The sequence below is a fragment of the Sus scrofa genome, chromosome 9 (genome assembly GCF_000003025.6).
Source record: "Sus scrofa isolate TJ Tabasco breed Duroc chromosome 9, Sscrofa11.1, whole genome shotgun sequence".
Taxonomy (NCBI): domain Eukaryota; kingdom Metazoa; phylum Chordata; class Mammalia; order Artiodactyla; family Suidae; genus Sus; species Sus scrofa.
The window spans coordinates 95,165,249-95,189,956 of NC_010451.4; the positions used below are offsets into that span (position 1 = coordinate 95,165,249).

General features: G+C 35.9%; 1 long non-coding RNA gene across 1 annotated transcript in view; it reads right to left on the minus strand.

The window, feature by feature from the left end:
• The window catches only part of LOC110255494, a 242,522-nt gene that overhangs the window by 217,394 nt on the left and 420 nt on the right, over positions 1–24,708 (minus strand). The window lies entirely within an intron of this gene.

Here is a 24,708-nt window from a genome sequence, read left to right on the forward strand (position 1 = left end):
ATCCCGCGTTGCTGTGGCTCTGGCGTAGGCTGGTGGCTGCAGCTCCGATTGAGCCCCAAGCCTGGGAACCTCCATATGCCGCAGGAGAGGCCCAAGAAATAGAAAAAAAGACCAAAAAAAAAAAAAAAAAAGGTCATGAACAAAGACCTTCATGGTCCCTCCCAATTCTAAAATCTATGAAATATGACTTGTAAGTGATTCGTTTAAGAAAAATACAAACATAGATGTCAACAACCAACTTTCCTTGAACACTTAAAAGAATTCCTAACACTAAGTAAAACCCTAGGCTGCCTGGATCAGACTGATACAAATTGTTACTTTAGAATAGCTGCCTGGTGGGCAGAAAGCTCTTTGGTCCTTTCTCCAATACCACCAGAGTCAACACTCCATAGCTAGCCTGTTGAAAGATAAATATGCTTAATGGGGAAAAAGTTACTCAAGTTGTAAAATAATCCCTTCTTAAGTAGCACATTGCATTAAAAAGTAATTATAAGACACTTGGGAGACTGATTCTACCATACATAAATGTTATAATGAACACCAATTCCTAAAAAACACTTTGAGAAGCAAACTGTGTGCAAGCCAGTGGAGCATGGCACAAGCTGATATCTGAGTAGTGAGCTGGGAACTGACCCATCACGAGGGTTACTCAAATGTTTGGGATAAAATGGTAATGTTTTTGCTTATTTTTTAATAGTTCCTTAGTAATTTGTACCCTTTCTGCAATGAAGGAAACATATACAAATGAATTGTGGAAATAACTCCCTTTAATTTCCTTCAGTGATTAAAAAAATATATATATCAGTGCTTCACTAAGTATAGTTCCTGTGCAGGCTGGGTAAGTTTTACCTAAATAGCTCTCTTATTTACATTAACCTACATAATTCTACAATGTAAATTTTTAGCAAAAATAAGTGTGTGTGTTAAGGTACAATTTAATTGATTTTAGTATTTAATGACACCAATGTATTTTTTTTACTTTAAGAGTTTGTCACATGTATTTTAAAGCCTACTATCTCTATTCCCTAAAGAGGAAAAACAAATATATGTCCAGGGTCAAGCATACACTTAAGATCCCTTGCTAGATCTCAAAGGAATATTAGGGTACACTAACACAAGTGTCAAGAAGAAGGTAATGATGGATGGTGGATTAAGCAAACACTACTTTAGAGTTAATCATGATTCTCTCCCACAAAGAAACTGTATTTCAAAGAATGCTTTGAAGGTTGGTAGCAACTTGCTAAAATCTAGGTTTCAGATTTAATAAGCTCCATCATTTTTACTTTTTTTTTTTAAAGAAATCAAGGAAATAAACTTCTCTCTTGGCAAGTTTCTTTAGAAGCTCAAATTTAATCTGTAATTTCAAAGAACTCATTTTTAAAAGCAATTCAGGATAAAATATGACACCTAATTTTAAGACATTCTCTTGGCTTCATGTCAGGTTACATACTTATTTTAGAGCCATTTACTTAAGTTTAAAGCTTGGAATGGATTAGCTCCATCCAAATGATAATGTAAGCTGTTTTTAAGGCCTTACTACTTCACATGATATATTTTTAGTTTTTTGTTTTGTCTTTTTAAGGCTGTACCCGTGGAATATGGAGGTTCCCAGGCTAGGGATCAAATCAGAGCTGTAGCTGCTGGCCTACACCACAGCCACAGCAATGCCAGATCCTTTAACCCACTGAGCAAGGCCAAGGATAGAAACTGCATCCTCATAGATACTAATCAGATTTGTTTCTGCAGAGCCATGACAGGAACCCCTTTTATTTTTAATTCTGATCAAAGTGGCTTTTGAACAACAAAGCTATGCAAAACTTTCACTTATCCATAAACTTCATCCAAAACTTGAAACTTTCAAATCTGTTTGAAAGAACCCACAGCACAAGGAAGAACTGCACTGAGCTCCTTTGGAATGTTCTTTACTATTTCAGTCGTACGTTATCTGTTCCTTTCCAGGATATAGGGCAGTGTTGCCATGTGAAAGAGAGGATGATCAAATTAAGTAATCTCCAAAGGTATCGCCTATGACCCTTCCTCCTTAAAGTACTAAGCCCAATACTCTTCCTGATTTTTAAGCAAGAACAATTATATGCCAATAATGAGAGACAAGAAGCAAAAAGAGTAAGTATTGAAATTCCTCAATAGCTAAGTAAGCAAAGACCAACTGGTGAGTTAAGTCCTTATTTATTAATCAATTCAACTAGTGTTGTTGACCTAATCCACCTGCTAAGGACTGTGTTGAGTGTCAGGGCAGCTAGAAAGATGATTAAGACATGAATCTCCCCTCCTCATAACTCCTAGCAGAGTAGAAAGATGGAAAATTACTCTTAAGATACTAGGTTCTTTGACAGAGAAGTGATTCTAAATTATAAGCAAAAGGTTGATGATAACCAGGCCTTTTTCCTTTAGTTTCTGGGCTGTGGCTGGTTCACCAAACTATGTAAGCTTTACTCCTCTTTTTTTTTTTATAAATTTTTTTTAATTGTTATTTCCCCAATACAGTTTTTTTTCTACTGTACAGCATGGTGACCCAGTTACACATGCTATTTTCTCACATTATCATGCTCCGTCATAAGTGACTAGATATAGTTTCCAATGCTACACAGCAGGATCTCATTGTTAATCCATTCCAAAAGCAATAGTTTGCATCTATTAACCCCAAGCTCCCAATCCACCCCACTCCCTCCCCCTCAGCAACCACAAGTCTCTTCTCCAAGTCCATGACTTTCTTTTCTTTGCAAAGGTTCCTTTGCGCCCTCTATTAGATTCCAGATATAAGTGATATCATACAGTATTAGTCTTTCTCTTCCTGACTTACTTCACTCAGTATGAGAGTCTCTAGTTCCATCCATGTTGCTACAAATGGCATTATTTCTTTCTTTTTTATGGCTGAGTAATATTCCATTGTGGATATATACCACATCTTTCTAATCCAATCCTCTGTCAATGGACATTTGGGTTGTTTCCATGTCTTCAGTATTGTGAATAGTGCTACAATGAACATATGAGTGCATGTGTCTTTCTTAAGTTTTGTCTGGATATATACCCAAGAGTGGGGTTGCTGAGTCATATGGTAGTTCTATGTACAGATTTCTAAGGTACCTCCATACTGTTCTCCATAGTGGTGGTACCAGCTTACATTCCCACCAACAGTGCAGGAGGGTTCCCTTTTCTCCACACCCCCTCCAGCATTTGTTATTTGTGGACTTATTAATGATGACCATTCTGACTGGTGTGAGGTGGTATCTCATGGTAGTTTTGATTTGCATTTCTCTAATAATTAGGGATGTTCAGCATTTTTTCATGTGCTTGTTGGCCATCTGTACATCTTCCTTAGAAAAATGTCTATTGAGGTCTTTTGCCCATTTTTCCATTGGGTTGTTGACATTTTTGCTGTTGAGTTGTATAAAAGTTGCGTGTATATTCTAGAGAGTAGCCCTTGTCAATTGCATCATTGAAAACTATTTTCTCCCACTCTGTAAATTGTCTTTTTGGTTTTTTTTGGTTTCCTTTGCTGTGCAAAAGCTTGTCAGTTAGATTAGGTCCCATTGGTTTATTTTTGTTCTTATTTATGTTGTTTTGGGAGACTGACCTGAGAAAATATTCATGATGTTGATGTCAGAGAGTGTTTTGCCTATGTTCTCTTTCAGGAGTTTGATAGTGTCTTGTCTTATGTTTAAGTCTTTAAGCCATTTTTAGTTTATTTTTGTGCATGGTGTGAGGGTTTGCATTGATTTACATGTAGCTGTCCAGATTTCCCAGAAATACTTGCTGAAAAGGCTGTCTTTTTTGCATTTTATGTTCTTGCCTCCTTTGTCAAAGATTAATTGCCCATAGGTGTCTGGGTTTGTTTCTGGGTTGTCTTCTGTTCCACTGGTTTGTCTGTTTTGGTACCAGAACCACACTGTCTTGATGACTGTGGCTTTGTAATATTGCCTGAAGTCTGGGAGAGTTATGCCTCCTGCTTGGTTTTTGTTCCTCAGAATTGCTTTGGCAATTCTGGTTCTTTGTGGTTCCATAACATTTTTGGATTGTTTGTTCTAGTTCTGTGAAAAATGTCATGGGTACTTTGATAGGGATTGCATTGACTCCATAGATTGCTTTGGGTAGTATAGCCATTTTTACAGTATTTTTCCAACCCAGGAGCATGGAATATCTTTCCATTTCTTTACATATTCTTTAATTTCCTTGATTAAAGTTTTACAGTTCTTCGCATATAAGTCCTTTACTTCCTTGGTCAGGTGCATTTCCAGGTATTTGTCTCTTCAAGCTGTGTGTCAGCCTGATCACATCTATCATTTTGGATTAGAATTGTTATCTTTTGAAATATGGCTAAGGAAGGATAAAAGAGAGGAAGGCTAAAATAGTAAGTTACATTCCTAAATAATAAAGAAATTTCTTCATTGCTATTTATTATTCAGTCTAGCATGAATGATTAGTTCTTACTGTATTTTCATAACATATTATCACTTCATTTTTTATTCATTGAAGCTTTCATTTTGGTTCAACTCACATGTACTGAGAATCAAGTATATTCTAGGCAACATAATATTTGCTAACTGTTGTCCCAGAAACTTCTGTTATTGTACTCCCACATTATTGAAAATACGGGTTTGTCTATGATTGTGTGTTCTTTAAGGACTAGAATTAAGTAGGGTTTTTTTCCCTTATAAACCCAACAACTAATATAGAGTTTAGTATCATTGGTTGAAATATTCTGTTACTCAACATCTAATTTTCAAAGTTTATAAATATATATATATATAGACTAAACCAGTAATAAAGTAAAATGAATTCAAAATTTTCCTATGATAATGCCACCTTATTTCGGTATTTTCTTTTGAGTATGAGGTAATAATTTGGACTAAGAAGGATGAGCAATAGACTTTTAATTGAATAAAAAAAAGCAGAAATCAAACAACAGAAATGTAAAGGAGTTCAAGTAGAATCACTATTCAAATGAGCCTGGTTATGAGAAGATGGGTTACGAATGGACTATACTTTGGAAGGCTGAGGGTTTGCACAACTGGGAAATAAGGTCCATAAGTAGATAGAAGTTGACCAACCATTCTAGCAGCTGTACTGATCCATAACCATAAAAGGTAATTTAAATCTATTAGACTGCCATAGTAAAACAACCGGGCTTCTCTTTCATTTGCCCATATATAACTTATCACCCAGGGCTCAATCAAATGGCTAGACAACAGCAAAGACAACCATGTGAATCCCAGTTCTGCCACTGATTAACTTCACCACAACCCTGGGCACATTCATCATTGCGTATTGGCCTCCATTTATTCAAGTGTAAAATGTAAATAATAATACCAAACCTACAAGGTAATTATAAACTTACAGAGCGAGAATTTGAGAAAATGTTAATTAACACAGCATCTGGTAAATGATAAAACTACAAATTTTTTATGCTATCAATGGAACTGTTACATTATAGCAGCGACAGATGGCAGGTTGTTGAATTTACTACTAAAATACATAACTCAAGCAGAATGTAGTAGAAACTGTAAATACTTAAACATATATAAATGTATGTGGTCCACACATCTTAAAAAATGGTGCCAGTGACTTAATACTGGATTCCAAACCACCATCATAGGAGATAACAGAATTGACAGTTTTTCTTTCAAAGGTTCATAAGGTTGTATTGGGAAGTTAAGGTTTCAAAAGAATATAGTTTCCATGAATTTTTAAATTTTTCAATTATTTGATACAGTCTCCAAAAAAACTTGTATCTAAATGAGTTTATAGTTATTTTAGTAGCTAGCTAACCTTTTCCGAGGTCTTTTAAAAATATGTGCCAGGCATTGTGCACATAATTCTTTTCTCACTTAATTCTGTGTAAAGTTGGCACCAGAATTATTACTTTGCCCCCTCCCCAACACACACATACACATTTTACAGAGAGGAACTTGACACTGGGAAAGATAAATAATTGGTCCCCTGTTACACATTTCACAAGTAGCAGAAATGAGAAGATATGTCATACTGTTTTATAACTATGATAAAGGGATATGGGCCAAAGCAAAATTACATTCACCACATAAAGGAATAGAATTAATAGGTACCGTGGGATACTTTTGAAAGATATGTAGTTTTTCATTCCATTCATTAGTTCAAACCACATAAATAAGTTTAGGAAATACTGAGTACGTCCAATATGTTAGAGTTTGGGTAAAATATAAGGAATAGGTAGTAAAATGGTTATAAATTGAGTTTGGGATACATTTTCTTGTCAATTCCCTAAGACTTTAAGCAGTTTCTTTTCAAATAAAGTAGAAAAAGACAAAAGCTAACCCTTTTTTTTTTTTTTTTTTTTTTGGCTTTTTAGGGCCGCACCCACGGTATATGTAAGTTCCCACTCTAGGGGCTGAATCAGAGCTGTAGCTGCCGGCCTATGCCACAGCCACATCAGATCCGAGCCACTGAGACCTACACCACAGCTCACAGCAATGCCAGATACTTAACCCACTGAGTGAAACTGTGTCCTCATTGATGCTAGTCAGATTCGTTTCCGCTGAGTCATGACAGGAACTCTGACTTTTTTTTAATATATGCCATACAATTGACAGAAAATCAAAATACCTTTTTAAGAAAGTGAATGACTTAAAATTGATATTTAATGCTCAGGAGAAGACAGGGAAGTACATGAACATTTAAAAATCCTGTGTGGTTTCAGGTTCTCCATTTGTTCCAGAGTAAGCCCATCAAACTAAGTAAAACTTGACCTCAGATCAGCTTTTTCATAAAGAGGACAATCAATGTTTTAATGCCATTTGTTCCAATACTTGATTTTCAATAATTTTATTTTATTTATATCTCACAAGAAACTCTCAGAAGAAAAATTATATGGTGGAGAAGCAATTGCTACAGGTTTATTTAGCCTTTTATAATTTTCTAGAGAATAAATACTTTTGCTTGCCAAAGGAAATGTAGTCAACAATAAAAAAAAATATATATTAGTATTAGTTTCATGGAGAGATATGAAGCTTTACCTTGCCAAATATTTTAACATCTGAAAATGTTGGTATTGGTACTAAAATCAAATCAAATGGAACACATAACATGTAATGAGATTTTCACTGCTGCCAATTTAATTCCTATGTCAGTAACTTCTTGTTAGTAGGTGTGATTCTTTGAAATACTGGTTTCTCCCCCTCTCCACAATGATTTCAATTTTATTTACACAGTAAGAGTTGTAAAACTAGACAAATATATTTTAAAACTAGGCAAAAAAAGTATTTCCATAGCACATTTGAAAAACACAAAAATCAAAGCTTGATTCAAGCAAATGTCAATATGCGAAAGCTTTTTAACAGAACCTCCCCATTCACCAGGGACCTTCTTATCAAAAATATGAGTCCAAAGTCAGCCCAATTAGCTGATGGAGAGAGCCTAAGAATTAGTGTAGGAAAACATTCCTTTACCATCACAAATAGCTCCTCAGAGAGATGACACACAGAGATCGGACTTTCTTAGATTCTGTTCATGGACTCTCAGATGCAGAAGGGCGAAGCACAATTCAAAAGGCAATCCAAACAGGAAAAAAAAAAGTGGTCATCCCAAGCCCAGTAGTCTCAAGTGTTGAGTAGAATGTGTAGAGAAAAAATTACTATTAAAGGAATCATATAGTATAAACTAAAAATGGAACTAACACTGATTTGTTCCAAAAGCATGTACAGATGTGTTGTGGAACTCCAGACATAAATAGGCACACAAGCCACACATAAGCCATACACGTTCCTCAACCCCCAGGAACACCTGCAGTCTGACATGTTATTTAGAAGTAAGGATTGCCCATGGCTACTGTTCTGTGCTTCTGCTTTAACTTTTGATGAAAGTGATAGGAATTCCTTTCATCTTGTCAATGTCTCCACAATTCGTTACATTCAAAGTGCTCTGCATCTGGTTTGGAAAGCTGAACTAAGCATTATTAATTGTATTGTGGCTGAAGGAGAAACTGACAGGTTCTTTCCTCTTTCTGGGTTTAAAATTGAGGAAACAAAATGAATCTAGACTTTAGGGAAGAGGGTATTTAGTATGAAACTCAATTCAAGTTCCTAGAAGAGGTGTTCCCTTGTTCACAGATTTTATAGTCTCTTCACATCTGTTGTAGATTTGATCAGCAATTTCTGTTTAAAATTCCTAATTTTCTGAAACCAAGAAATTCCAAAGGAAAAAATCCATCAGACTAAACAAAAGAATTCTTTCTTTTTTGAAAAATGATATAGTGGGAACATTTAGAGAAGAGGGAGAATTGAGAAGTCTTGACTTGAGATAGTATCTGATAAATTAAGATTTTCCTACAAAGAACAGGACGTCTTAAGGGAAATTTTCCATCTCAATGAAAGCAATACTTATAAGCCTGATTCAAATTCCTTCCTATTTTCTCCAACAGATCCTGTTATTTGATGCACTTTTCTAGTTCCCATAATTCCTTTATTTCACCTATATTAGTCTTCTGTTTAAATGAATACAGATGAGAATAAAGTTTCTTAATTTCTAGCTTAAATTGTTATCTCTATGAAAAACACAAACAAATTTTAGCTTAATTTCTTTTAGTGTTTCTTCTTCCCAGTGACTCTACGAAAAAGACTAGGTTAAACATTTACAAGTGTGGCAGGGTCGGGGGAGAGATTACAGATGAACCTGTGTTGATTTTTAATAAATATCTGGTTTGATCTAGCTTGTGGTCTGATGTAGCTTCCTTGATAGGGACAGAGTAGGAAAATTAAATAGTTTAAAATCCCACTAGGGATTAAAGACCAAAAGGAAATTTTGAGGGAGTTTGTTAGACTGTTGTAAGCTAGTAACTCAAGAAAAGAATCTAGTAACCTAGCAACCATCTACACTACCTTGAAGGAAGATCAAGTACATCTAAGTCCCAGACACACTCAAGCCACAAGCCCCAATAGTTATAACACATGACAATAGATATGGGGTCTGAAACTAGTTACATGAAGTCAGAGAATTCATCATCCTTAACCAGTAGCATTTCTGCATTTAGACAAGACAGAAATATAGGTGAAAGGGGACATTATACTGAAACCTGAAATAGATTACCTTTTTTTATGTATGTTACCACCCTTTTGCTAATATATATATGATTTAAATAACACAATGACAGTTAAACCAGATAGGGCCAAAGAGGAGCTAATGATGTGACCTTGACATCTACTCAAAAATGAAGAAGGTTGTCTTCTTCCCTCCCATTTTAATTTTGTTTAGAAAAATGTAGCCCTCTTTTGTTCTCAGGGCTGCTGCATTCCTTTGCCAGCTCACTTGTGTCTTTCAGAAGCATCCTATACTAATAAGCTCATACTTTGCCTATCGCTTTGCCTCAAGCTCAATTCTTTTTGTGAACAGACCAAAGAACTTAAGCTTTGCTAAGTCCTGAAACAGGTGAGCAGTTTCAGTTAAAAGACAGTGGGTTCAAGTCCCCTAAGTCAGAGATCATGGGTTCAAGTCCCAATCTGAGGTATGGAATTATCTGGACTCAAGCCCCAATCTGAGTTTTGGCTAGATTTGAGGCCCACCTGAGATGGAGTGTGGTTTCACTGAGATTCTGGTCTTACTGTGACTGCTCATGAATCCAATGCTAGTCCACATTGCTTCAACAACAAGTTAAAAGTCTATTGTTCACATTGCTCAGCCAGGAACAATTCTCAATACCTGCAACTTTCTTTTTAATAGATTTTTTAAAGAGTAGTTTCAGGTTTGTAGCAAAACCGAGCAAGTACAGAGATTTCCCCTTAAATCCTCTGTTCATACACATGTACCTCCCAATTACCAACATTCCCACTAGAATGGTACATACATTTTAAGTAACAAACTCACTGACACATCATAACCCAGAGTTTATGGTCTTGAATTTTCTAGTATTCTTAAGAGTAGGAGCCTCAGTAATTCTACAAGCTTCTTACCTAAGACCACATTTCTTTTCTATACTTTAGCTGTCCTCATTAATGCTCTAGTATTCCATAAGTTAACTCATTATTCCAAATTTGATCTTTCACTTTCATATTACTGTTAACACTTTTCCAAAAGTGCATTTCATAGAGCACTAATGTTACCTGAGACTTAACAGGTGATTTGTAGGGACAGGGAGGTGACTGAGCGTCAGAAGCCATGTGAGTTTCTCCACTGAGATTTGTGAACCATTGACCTTGGATCTGTACCTTGATCCAAGCTTTTTTTTTCAATTAAAATTACATAAAAGTAAATCACCTGTGAGATGACTGCTATTCTATTTTATATGTTCAATGTTTATTGAATTTTATTTATTACACAAAATCATGTCCTTTGGCTGTAATTAAAAAAGAAGAAATGAAAGACTTATAATTAGGTCCTCTGTTCAGTTTTGAGTTCAGCCACTTAGTACATTTTTGAGCTTAACCAATTTGCCTAACATAGACAACACACTCCCACAATATCTTGTTCATAAAATGGAGATAAAATACTAACGCCTACATATTTGTTATGACCTAATGTAATTAAAGCATTCAGCATTATTCTTGATATACACTAAGCTTTCTATAAAAAAATAGGTATTTTTACTTTTGTGCAGAGTAACATTGGTAGACCTAAAAATTTAACTAGTTCAAGTGGTTTTTGTTTTCTAAAAACATTAAATTGGAAATTTACCTGGAATTTGTGGAGAATTACTAGAATTCCACCTTGTAATATGATTTCCCAATTCTGAGCACAATTTTTGGTACACAGCAGGTACTCAGTAAATATTAGTGAAATATTATTTAAGGCAATTCTTAACTCTCTAATAGAGAGCACTGTCAAAAGACTATATATGAGACTATATATGATTTCTCTTTGCATTTATACCCATATCATTAATGTAATAGATTACTCAGCATTTAAAATATCTACTGTATAAAGTAATCAAGTGAATTAATGACAAAATTGTATTTTGACATGTTATATAATTTTGCTCATTTCACAGAAAAATTTTTAAAATTCCGTTTAATTTGTGCTAACACAAAGCAAGTTAAATTCTGTGAGTGTACAGTCTTTAGAACCAAGCTACAACTTAAACAGAAAAATCCAGCCTCACTATTCTGCAATTATAACTCTGTATAACATTTTCTTTCAGAGGTAAGGAGTCCTATAATTTATCCAATGAATAATATTTTAGATTAAATAAAATAGTAATGATTTTACAGATGTATGAATAAGTAGAATAATAGAAAAAATGCCAAAACCTATGGGTAAGGGATTCCCAGCTCTGGCCAAGTGAGGTGACTGGAAAATACCCTCCCTCAAAATACCTGTAAAGCTGGACAGAAAGGATAAAACATCTCCACACTCTGTGTATCAAACAAAAGCATCTAACAATCAGGTAAGTATTTATGCTTGAAAAACTGCTAAATTCATGTAAGAACAATAGGATTCCATGGCTTTTTGCCTTGGGCTCCTCCTACTCCATTCCCAGCTCAGTGGGCATAGAGGCTCTGATTGGATTTGGCAGTCCCTGAGAACTGGCTGTTTTGCTTCTGTGGTCCAAAGGAAGCCACTCAAATTGGAAGAGTAAGCATGACCACATTCAGTAACATTATTGGTAGAAGTGACCATATTGTGATTATGACTGAAGGAAGCATATTCTTTTTTTTTTTTTTTTTTTTTGGTCTTTTTGCCATTTCTTGGGCCGCTCTCACGGCATATGGAGGTTCCCAGGCTAGGGGTCGAATCAGAGAGGAAGCATATTCTTGAGTCTGCATGCACACAAAGCAAAGACTTAAGAGATTTCAAACTAGCCAGACACTCTTGGTCAAAATTGAGGCTGCATACATGTGCAGAAGAAACATGAAAGATTCTGGTGGAGTCAAAGCAAGGACAGAAGATCACAACCTGAATACACTCCTCTACTCACACATATACCATTCAGCAGAAAAAGATGCCTTGTGGTTTTACATAATTAAACACAACCTTTTTCTAACCACTAGCTGACAGCTAAGTTATGCATACACAGGGAAAATACCACCAGGCCAGATTTCAATATAAATACAAAATGAAATAAAAATACAAGGCACCACATACCATGGGAGATATGTGTTAGCCAAAACAAGTTATGAAATAAAGTGACCAACCAACAAATAAAATAGCAACAACCTTGGGGAGTGGGGAGTAGGAAAAAAATCTGAATTTAGAGTTGCTACAATGTATTATTTAACAACTCTAGTTTTCAACAACAACAAATAATGGTCTTGGGAAGAAATAGAAATATGATACCCATATTCTGGGAAAAAAACCAAAGATACAAAGTGTCTCTGGGAATCCAGCTATCTTGGACTTGGCACATAAAAATTTCAAAGCAACTATCCTAAGTATGCTCAATGAAGTACAAGAAACCATGTTCAAAGAATTAAAGGAAGGTATGACAACAACAAATCAACAAATAAAGGCAAATACATAGAGACAACATACATTAGTGGTTGCTTAAGTTTAGGTGTAGGAGTAACTTTGAGGTAGAATCAGAGTACAAAATAAATTTTGGTGGGCCAGGGGCGGGGGTTGGGGGGTAGTGATAAGAAGATCTAAACCTGAATTGTTGTCATGTTTGCAGAACTCCATAAATTTGCTAGAAATCATTACACATTTACAATAGGTTAATTCTACGGTATATGGTTTGTAATTAAGTAAAACTGTGAAAAAAATGTGTGTTCACTTTATTTCTTGATCCTCTAATTTTTCTTTATTGTACTCATCAGAATTTATTAAGAATATTGAATCCAGCTGAACATTAAAATACTCAAAAATTTCAACAATTACTGGTATTTTTCATCTTGAGAAGTTATTTTTCCATATTCCACTTTCTTAAATTATGTAACAAATAACTAAGAACCTTTTTCAAAATGTTCAAGATTATAGCACAATAGCTAGAGTACTAATGTAAAGTTCTTGAGTTGTCATCTGGACATTTATGAATTGGTCTCCCATTCCTGTCTTGATACATCCTCCACACTTTCATTCATACGCCAGAGTAATTTTCTTGACTATGAATTCACTTGTATTTACAAACTCTTTCACAGTTTGCCAATAATTACCTATAGCAAGTATTTTTTTCTTTTCCCCTCCCACCTCCCTCGATCTATGGACTCCAGGTTATTCAGGTTTAATATCCACAGAAATTATGTGTAAAGATTTCTATAGGAAGATCTATATGTACTGAAGAGAAACATTCCAAGTTCTTAGATTCTAAAAGGGGCTACTTCCCTGAAAGGCACAAGAAACATCAGTCTTCTACACCAAGTTTCTGTTCCCTTGACTGACATCCAAGGCTACCTGAACCCAGCTTCCTTATAACCCCAACCTATCTCCCTTCTTTTTGCTTCATATGCTCCAAAAGATAGTCACCACTCCTGATACCCTGAAAACACCCTCTATTATTCACACCTCCATATTTATAAAGGTGCTTTTCCTTCTCCTTTCCTGGCCCCCACTCCACCTGGTAAATATTTACACACACTTGAGACTACTATCTATTGCCTCTTTCTCTAAGAAGTTTGTATGATCCTATTTAAAAAGGATTTTGTGTTCCTCTATTGCATTGTGAGTAAACTACAAAGGGACCTGAGTTATAAAACATCACATTTACTGCTATTATTGTTCATAAAAGATTTTTATCTAGATTGGGAGCTCATGGAGAGGAAGAACTCAGGTGTGCTTAGTTTCCAGCCAGACAGTAGGCATTAGAAACCATTTTAGAATGAATCTGCACATGAATCAATACACAAATGAATTCAGAGGCTTTCCGGGTCAAATTTTTTTTTCCCCTATTACTTTATGAAGGAACACATTTTTGTTTCAAGACCAAGGAAAATTTTTGTTAGGCTAGAATAGACAGATTAGCAGCTCCCCAAAGACGTACATGTCTTTTTTTTTTTTTTTTTTTTTTTTTTTTTTTTTTTTTTTTTTGGTCTTTTTGCCAGTTTTTGGGCCGCTCCCATGGCATATGGAGGTTCCCAGGCTAGGGGTCCAATCAGAACTGTAGCCGCTGGCCTACACCACAGCCACAGCAATGCGGGATCTAAGCCACATCTGCAACCTACACCACAGCTCATGGCAACGCCGGATCCTTAACCCACTGAGCAAGGCCAGGGATCAAACCCACAACCTCATGGTTCCTAGTCGGATTCATTAACCACTGCGCCATGACAGGAACTCCAGATGTACATGTCTTAATTTCTGGAACCCATGAATATATTCTGCCAAATGGCATAAGAGGAAATTAAGTTATAGATGAGGTTAAGCTTCCTTGACAGTTTCTTTACAAAAGGGAGATTTTTCCTGGATTATTGGGTATGCCTAGTATCTTCAAGTGGGTCCTAAATTGTGAAGAGGGAGTCAAAAGAGTTAGAATCTGAGAGACGGTACTGTGGGGAAAGGTAAACTAGCGACTGCTCACCGTGAAGATAGAGAAAGGAGTCACAAACCAAGGAATACGTGCAGCTTCTAGAAGCTTAAAAGGGCAATGAAATCGAGTTTTCTCCCAGAGCCTCCAGAAAAAGACCCAGCCCTAAATACACCTCAGTTTTAGCCCAGTGATACCCAGACTTCTGAATTCCTGAAGATTTTGTTAAATTTTGTAGAGATTTGTTAATGGAGCAAAAGCAACTAATACATAGGCTTTCTGCATCCTATCAATAGAAAGCCATGTTATAAATTCAATTGTGTTCTCCCAAGAGCTATGTCCTAAATCCCAGGATTCAAAATGTGACTCTATTTGGAAATAGTTCTGTTACAGATGTAATTAGTTAAAATGACGGTTATATTCGATGAGGATGGGTCCTGTAATATGACATAAGTCCTTTTAAGAAGGGAAAAGAGACAAAAGACAATCATGTGACAATGGAGCCAGAGATTGAAATGATTTATCTATAAGCCTAAGAAATACAAGAATTCCTGGTAAACAGCACAAAGAGCAACAGGCAAGGAAGAATTTCCTCTATAGGCTTCAGAGAGACAACAGCCCAGATGAAATATTATTGTCAGACTTTTAGCCTCCAGAATCCTGCATTTTTAAAAAACCATTATAATGTATTCTTCAGGTTACTGAAGCAATTGCTACATTTAGCACAGCACAGATTTGACACCTAAAAAGGGTAGTTTGCAGGAGTCAGGGAGTGCACAATTGGGCGCAAACAGCTGACTCCACTCATGTGTCAATGAGCTGTCTGCTCTAAAGCTCAAAATGCAGCCTCAGAAAGGACCCAAATGACAAGAGACAAATCAAAAATTGTTTTAACACCCTTAAGTTTTGTTTTAGTGAACAAAACAGTCTTATTCTGAGAAAAAGTAGAAGCATTAATGAATTTCATCGAAGTTGGAATTAACAATGCCTGACAGCTTAACCTCAAAATAATCTCCTTGTCTTAAACTCCAACTTTCCCCAAATTTTCTTGTACACCAACAAATAAAATAATTGGTTTCGTAGCAATAAGTTTGTCTATCTAAACTACTATATCCCCAGTGTTCATTCCTCCCAAATGTAAGCATTTATTTTATACATCTTGTTCAGTAATTAATCATGAGCTGCTTTTTTAAATCTGTACTGAGCCCTTGTTGTTCAGTGTAAAAAAAACCCACACATCCCTACAAAGGCATCGTGAAGGCAGCAAGTGATTCCTACCATCTCTGTCAATTTCCATACACAAGTACTCACACATGGATGACTGAAATTCTTTATGAAATAATTCACTTTTCACAATGGCATCAAATTGCTTTAAAAATAATGTCTAAAAATAATGTCTAAAGGGAAAAAATGCAAGTATTTATAAAAATGATCAGAATAAATTTAGTTCTTTACTTGGGCTATAAAACTCAAAATTAGAGAAAGAATTTTTCTGTTCTTAGCTTTCTAAGTATATTAAACCCTTTTGTAAGAAATACTTCTTTTAAGAAACTTCTGGCCAAATGCTTTCCAAAAAAAATTTTGAGTGTATTAGGATATGCTAATGGATCGTAGTAGATGAAAGCCTAGATGATGTAATGAAGTAGTATTAACTGCCGTGGTAAACCAGGATTAAATACATAAGTTAATCAGGCTCTGTTAATGTTTGTTTAATTTACTATTCTACCATATTTATTTGAACATCATGTGTTTTTTTAATGTACATTTGCCAAGATATAATACCACATCAAAACTAAGTTGACATTAATCAGATGACAAGGTAATTTAAAAAGCATAGATGTGATCAAGATATCTTTCAAATACATCCAAACATATGGTACCTTGAAACTATCACTAAACATTTCCAATGTTTTTTTCTGATCAAGTCTCAAAACCAGATTCTTTCTTGAATTTTTGCATAAGAATTTAACCAAAAATTTCTGCAAATTTGGACTAACATTCATTACCTAATTTTAAGCTGTAAAGTAAGCATACTTTTCCAAGGAGAAATGGATTATTCCCATACCATATTGTTTCAGTGCTAGGGCTGCTGAAACAATACCATAGACCAGAAGAATGACACAACAGGGATTTCCTCACAGTTCTGGATGCTGGAATTCTGAGATCAAGGTGTCAGTGAGGTGGGTTCCTCCTGAGAGCTCTGAGCAAAGGTATGGCTTCAGGGGTCTTTGTTTGGCTTATCGATGGCCATCTTTTCCTCATGTCTCACATCACCTTCCCTATATGTATGTCCATGTCCTTATCGCCTCCTCATGGAGAATACCCAACTGGATTAGAACCATCTTAAAGGACCTCACTGTAACTTGATCATCTTGGCAATGACCCTATCTCCAAATATGGTCACATTCTGCAGTAGTGATAGGTTAAGACTTCAACATAATTTTTTGGAGGAGGTGGGGCAAAATTCAGCTTATAACACATACTTTACAGTGCAATATTTAAATGCCTTCAAGTAACTATAAATCCTTTGAACTTCAAAACAGCAATAATCTCTTTATGCTTGATCTACAGTGACAGTTTTATTAATTTTGAACATTTGGCTATTTGATTTGTTTTCTCTTGAACTAAGTTCACTGTTGTGGAATGATGAAAACTAAGTATTATATTTTCAAAATCTTGCTATTTCAGGAAAAGAGATATATTAAAGTACATAGTAAGCACATGTCTATAAAGTGTTAATTTTCATACTAATTGCATCTGGGATTTTCATCCTTTGAAATGAGCAAGTACAATTGACAAGAACCCAAAAGTCTGGTTTTAAAAGCAAAAATGAACAGTTTCTTACTTCAATCAAACAGCCAACATCAGTCAGAGTTGTAACTGTCATTTTGGAGTTTAATTTGGAACATGACCAATCTCCCACTTCATGGAAATCTACTAGTAATTATGTTAAATACAAAAAAAATTCCTGGAAAACACTTTTATTTTTTTAAATCTTGCCTGAAATGAATGATTTTGAGCCTAGTATGTCCTTGCCTGACAGAATATTTGATTTGTGTGAGGGTGAGGTTGCAAGTAGAGAGGAGGCAGAATTAACACCAAGAAGGAAAGGCAAAAAAAGGGGGCTAAAAATCTAAAAAAAAGAAAAAAAAAAAAAAAACAAACCTAGGTGAAATCCCAAGGATGTCCTTTCTTAATTACTTCAGGCTTTATGACAGATATTAAATATATCTTTTCAAGTGCACATCTGTATAAATCTATACATATACAGATTTACAAAAACTTAATTCAGCTTAATCAAAGAATGAGAAGCTTGTTATTCACACTGATTTCAGAAAACTTGAAAATTGGTGGAGGGAGGGGAAAAGCAGTTTTTTAGGAAATAGTCCTTTTAAAATTAAAAGCCAGTTAGCCTCATTGAACAATGTTCTGTATTTTAATCCCACTTAAATGCCTTATTCTTAGACTTTGCATAGTATTTTTAAACCAAATATGCTCAGCAATTATTCCAATATCTATGTTGAGACTTGGATCATTTTATGAAAGACAACATCTATTTGAGCACCTCTATTCCATCTATTACTCAGTATCCCTACACGAAGGAAATTCCAGAGTCATTTAATAACCTTCTGCATTTCTTTGAGAATTTAAATGTGCAAGTGAGATGGGAAGACAGACAGCTGAGGAAGGGTAATGGTAAAAGAGGCAACCTAAATGCAATAAACCTAATCTTGAACACAAATGTGCACAGCTGTGCAGTCCTCAGGCACCAGCGAACCTGTCTATATGTAATGCAATATTAAGGAAAAACATCCATGTTCTCTCCAAGAAACTACTTCATTTCTTCCTTTGCATTCTTACATAAAGAATTCTTAGATCATAAGACATTGGATGCATTTAGAAGTGATTCCTCTTTTTGAATGATCCTTTAACCTTGAAAAGCCCAGGTGAAAATGGGAAAGTAACAGGATTTCTATTTCTCATTCCAACTGTTAACTTCTGCTGAGTTATTTCTGTGGCATATATTAACTTGGAATAATAACTTTGAACAATTTCTGGAATTGTTCTTAGTAACATATCCATACAAATATAACCTAAGAAGGTCTAATCATCACTTCCTATTTGACAATGCTTCCCATGTCACATACCAAATATACCTAATTAGTTTAACATCTCTCTTTTACAAGGTGAAACATAAATCCTCTGAGATTCTCCAGGGACCCTCTTGGAAGTCTCAAAGTTATTCTGAGGTCAAAAGCACACCATTTAGAATGTGATTCTTCAAAGTTGTCAAAAACATCAAAATGTTTGAACATTTGATTATAAATAGGATCACCAATTTTTGTGAAATACTACTTAATTATTTAACCAAAATGATAATAGAAGATTTTAAAGACAAATATAGAAGGTTGCTCAGTTATGAACAAAAGTTAACTCCTTAATATTGAGAAAAACAGGTTTTCTGAAATAACCAAAAACCTGATAAAAATCTTGAAGCACAGTGTTAATTGGTAAGACACAAAATCTTTTCTGTCCAGTCAGATTACCAAGGTAAATGAAAATCTTTGTTTATACCATTTTATTAAGAACAGATCAAAAATCTAATAAAACTTTGTCCTTTAAATAGAAAACCAAACTATACTTTTGCAGTACACTTTTGCTATTAAAATTGTCTTCTTAAAAAACTTAAATTAATCCCTTCTAATTTTAGCAAGCTTGCACACATAAAATTCTTATTCAAGATTCCTCTTCCACAAAAGTTCAAAAACTTTGTATCAATTCAATGTTTGCCCTATTTTTTGTTCTCTTTCTCGTTCTGGAACAATCATTTCACATAAAGAAAAAAATTTTTATCTTAAAGTATCTCTAAAACCACATGGTATTTCTTACTGAAAAACACATTATTTCTTGCATAGAGATGCTTCCTTTTAGTTGTTTTAACTGCAAATATTAATTACAATGTTTAATCCCTTAGAATTCCTCATTCCTAGTGAAAACTAAGAGCTAAGTAATGGTGGACAGTCACATTAGCATTCTGTGGATTGACAAGTTCATAAATCCATTTCATCATTTCTAAAAGTATGTTCTTCCTCACATGCTTTTCGTTGTGGCACACAATATGTTTACTAACAGGCCCAAATAACTTTAATCCCTCCGGAAAATGGTAGGCTTCAAGTCCCCTTCAAGGAGATTAAAGTCAAAGCCTCTGGCCAAGACAAGAATTACCAGACCCTTTTCATTGCCCTACAGGTCTCATTGTAGTGACCCTTCCCCCGCCTTGAGCAACCTGCCCTAGCAGGCACAACATCAGGAGATGCTCTGAAACTTCCCTGTAACCTGTCCCACAAGCAAATAAGGGGTCCTGCCTGAGACCAATCAACACTGAGCCCTTATCTACCCACAATGGGCTGAGGCAGGACGAATCAGTGATCTGAGGCAGGAGAAGTCAGGTCCCCACTCAGGTCCACAGCATGGGGATATGAAGGAAAACCCAACTGTGGGGCAGGGCCAGTCCCTACTCCCAATACTCCCAGGGCAGCCTGCTCTTTCTCAGAAAATGTATTTTCTCTGTAATAAACTTTCTGTAATGAGCCCACTGTTTCTCTTCTTTGCTGTGGTGGGCTGCGACTGAGGAACCAAACCACACAACCCTAACAAAAGGAATTCAAAAATGGATACACCTCTGTTCAAAAATTAGTATTTGGGGATCTTATTTGGAAATGATCTAGATATTCAATGAGTACTCATCATGTACCTTATTTCAGTTTTACTTGAAGACATCAAGTTTCCAAAGAGATTTTGGAAACTATTTTTAAGTAGCTATACTATCAAGTGTTATAGGCTTCAAGTCCCTTTCAAGGAGATTAAACCCAAAAGCCTCTGGCCATGTCTCATTGTAATGCCCCTTCCCTCAACTTGACCAGCCTGGCCTGCTCACTCCCTGCTAGAGAAAGAATGTCACCCATGCCTCACCTCACCACCAGCCAACATATAACTTGTTCCCCATGCAAATAAGGTATCCTGCCCACAACCAACAGAAAATCGAATTGGGTCTCCACTCAGATCTCACTGTGGGGTATAAAGACTATTGCATAGTGAGTCAGGCCCTCTTTTTAACCTGAGCACATGTGAGTCCTCTCTCTTCCTCTCTGAAAATATACTTGCACTTTAATAAATTTGTAAAACGTCCACTGTTCCAATGCTTTGTTACAGTGGGACAGGGACTGAGGAAACTGATTGTATCAGAAGTATTATTATTGAAAAGTTCATTTACAAACCTAAACCTTCATTTCTTTATTGACTTGTTCTTAATTATGTTTAAATTACTCATAAAATTTCTTGAAATTCAATAGCTACACCATTTTAAGTGATCTTTCTTGCTGATAAATTGCTTAACATATAAAGTGAGATTATGTAACTTTCAGTAATTCTAGGTAGAGTAAAAGTTTCATGTCTGCATTATATTTAATGCCGATAACTCTAAAGACATGACTGTTTTAATTGAACCAACAAATTTACATTAGATTTCTGAAAATTATTCAGGGTAACAAACGAATAGAGTTCTTTACATGTAATACAGCTGCTGAAAGAAAAAAAACACATACTTGTAACAAGCATACACAGCCATACATACACATACAGACAGGTTTCCTGCTCAGATATCTCAGTCTTTACTATTATTTGTGGAAAAGTCTTAAGATTTTTCTTTCACCTAGTTTCCAAATAGCCTTCCTTTATTTCTTTTTTTTCCCCCCTTCTGATAAGAATTACCTCCTGAAGTCTGGATTTTAAAGAGGGGAAAGTTTCTCTGTTCCTAAAGAAGACTAGGTAAAACATTTACATCTCGAAGCACAGCGAAAAATATGAACATTACTCCAAGGACTTTTGTTTCCCAAACCCAGAATTTTGTAATACCTAAAAGCCTTTGTAGATGAATGAGGGAGATGTGGAACTGGTAAAAAGGATTGGTGGGCTATGAATTGCTTCTAGAGATACGTTCCTGTTCTTATAAAAACTCAATTTACAAGACACGAAGAGTTTTTAATTCCTCAAGTAACTGGGCTGCAATCTGAATAATATCAAAGAGCTAACCACTCATCTATCTCATTTATCTTCAATTTGCTTCTTTAGATCAGCGAAGACCTTCAACTGAGATGGAAATCACAAAATTCCTCTGTTCTAGATTTAGAGGTGCTTGTCTTTGAAATTTTTTTCTTTCCCTAAGTTAGAAGGCCTCAAATTCCTATCAGGCTCTGAATATCAGCTTCTGACTGAAGAGCTATTAACAATAACCAACAAATCCTTTAAAATATCTTGTCAGGTTTCAGCTTGTACAAAACAGCAAATATTTGTTCCTGGTAGTACTCAACAACCCCCTGGATTCAACAAGCATCCCCAGAGAAGGTGCAAAGAAACTACCCTAAGAACCAGATCTATGCCCAAAGATAGCAAAAAGGAATATTTAGACAATTCCCCTCAAAGTTAGTAACAGTGGGTAGCACCCCAGCTCCAAACAGGTTGCAACCTACATTTTCATCTGGCCCCCCAACTTGATTCTTGCCAAGCCAGGTACCCAGGACACAAAAGGAGAAAAACAAGGAGGCAATAACTGATCCTGGGGGAGAAGGATCAATAACCAATGGATCTGCATTTAGAAAGGAAGGCAGAGCATCATATTAACCATCCTTGCTTCACTTGGCAGTGCAGAGATCCAAGAGAGCAGACTCTAGTTAGAATTCTTACCTTCACTAGCTTCCGCCAGGTTCCCCACGATTCCATCCACCTGTACAAGTGGGGTTTAAAGTAGAGTATGGCTCCAGTAGCCACCAGAATTTGTTAAGGGTTTTTGTTATTTTTTTTTATGGCCACACCCACGGCATATGGAAATTTCCAGGCCAAGGATTATCCAAGCAGCTGCTGTGACCTACCCAGCAGCTGCGGTAATGCTACATCCTTTAATCCACTGCCACACCAGGCAGGGATCAAACCCATGCCTCAGCAGCAACCCAAGCTGCTGCAGTCAGATCTTTAACCCAAGGAGTCAGGCCCTTAACCCATGTGCCACAGAGTCAACTCCCAGGTTTTCGTTAATTTTAATTTTGGTTTCCCCTTGGCTGTTTAATGGAGTAACTACTAGCACGTTACCAGAGAATCACTTGGGAGTCCTTTCACCCCTGTCAGAGTTGATACCAGGTTCTGTAAGGCCACTAACTTAGTGGACTTTTGTTTCATCTCGTGGTCTCTTCAGAGGAAAAGGTGATTCGGACAGAGGATAAACAGACTGAGCACTCAGATTAAGGAGGACAGGAGGTAATCAAAGTCACCCCAAGCTCATAGTCTTGTCTTTTCAGTACACCTAATGTCTTTAATTTTTGTTATCCTTTTGCAATCAATGTTTCGAGAAGCCATTTTGGAATCTTCAAGTCTTTTGGAGGCATCTGCAGGCCAACTAAAGTAGGTACCCCATTCTGTTTGATTTGGGAGTTTTCAAATGCACTTCCTCAATGGACAATTATCTTTTCCATAATTGCCATTGTAATTCTAGGATGTCTTGAGATATTGCCATTTCTGTATATATCAAATCCTTCCAGGACCTCAGTATTTAAACATAAAATAAGAAAGTGTGTCAGAATGCGACATGCTCAATTATTTGAAATGTGGCATGCCCATTTCTTTGGTTTAGCTTTTGGTCTCTCAGAGCCAGTTGAATAAATCAGAGAAATGTGCCACAGGTTTAGGGATTCTGTCATGTTTTTCAGTGTGCTTTGTTACATGAAAATTTTTTTGAGTTTGACAGGTAACCTAGTGTCAATCTAACTCATTCTGTGACCAAATTCATCATATCATTGAAGTCTTAGAATTAGGTGTCCAGTGCTTTATATAGCTTTTAAGTGCTTAATCTGTGCCCATCAATTTTATAGCTTTTGCTTTGGAGATTCCCATTATCAACAGATTATTTCTTTCATGAAAATACTTATTTCTTTATGGGGTATGCCATAATGGCTTTTTTATTGAAATAAAACTGACATGTAACATTGCATTAGTTTAAGTTGTGCAATGTAAGTACTTTATATTGAAAAATGATCACAGTAAGTCTCATTAATATTCATCACATCTATCATTATCTTTTTGTGATGAGAATATTTAGCATTTACTCTTAGCAATTTTCAAAAGTACAATAGAGTATGATTATAGTCACCATACTGTACATCACATCCCTAGGATTTATTTTCTAACTGGGAATTTGTACTTTTTGATCCTCTTCACCCATTATGTATACACACCCCAGCCCCGACTCATGCCTCACCCCTGCTCTCCCACCCTTGCCTCTGGCACCCATCACTTTGTTCTCTGCATCCATGAGCTCACATTTGTGTTTGTTGGTTTTGGTTTCCCTGGTTTTGTTACTTTTATATTCTACATGTAAGTGAGAGCATACAGTAATTTATCTTGCCCTGTCTGACATTTTACTTAGGGTATTGCCCTCAGGGTCCACTCATGTTGTCACAAATGGCAAGATTTCATTCTTTTTTATGGCTGAATAATAGCCCATTGTGATTTTTATGTTTTATACATTAACATATTACATATATGTTTGTGTATCACATCCTTCTTATCTTGGCTCCCATAAATAATGCTACAATAAACCTGGGGGGGGTACATTTATTTTTTTGAGTTAGTGTTTTCACTCTCTTCAGATAAATACCCAGAAATAGAATTGCTTGACTATATTGTAGTTCTATTTTTAATTTTTTGAGGAATCTCCGTATTATTTTTCAGAGTGGCTGCCCAAACTTACATTGCTACCAACAGTGCATGTGAATTCTCTATTCTCTGCATCCTCACCAACACTTGGTTTTTTTTTTTTGATGATAACTATCCTGACAGGTGTCAACCATTATCTCATTGTGATTTCGATTTGCATTTCCATGATTACTGGTGTTGAATACCTTTTCATATACCTGTTGGCCATTTGTATGTCACCTAAAGGCTTTTATTAGTTCAACTTTTATTTTAGATTTTGATATGCCATTGGGCAAAACAATTCTTGTCAATTTATTTCCCCAAGTCTCCCAACAGTTTATACTATGGATTTACCTCAAGGTTCTTTTGAGTCTCCTAATGGCTGCGCTTATTTTCTTTAGATTGAGAGGTACACATTTTCCCCCCTTCGAAATAATCTCCCCTAATTCAACCAGACTTACTGTTTCTGGCTGTCTACGAACATTTCCTTAGACCTCTAACAACTGCCCACAGGCACCCTGTAGATGAGACTGGTTGCAAACCCCAATTTTGTGGCCCACTAAGTCTCACCATCAAAACCAGAA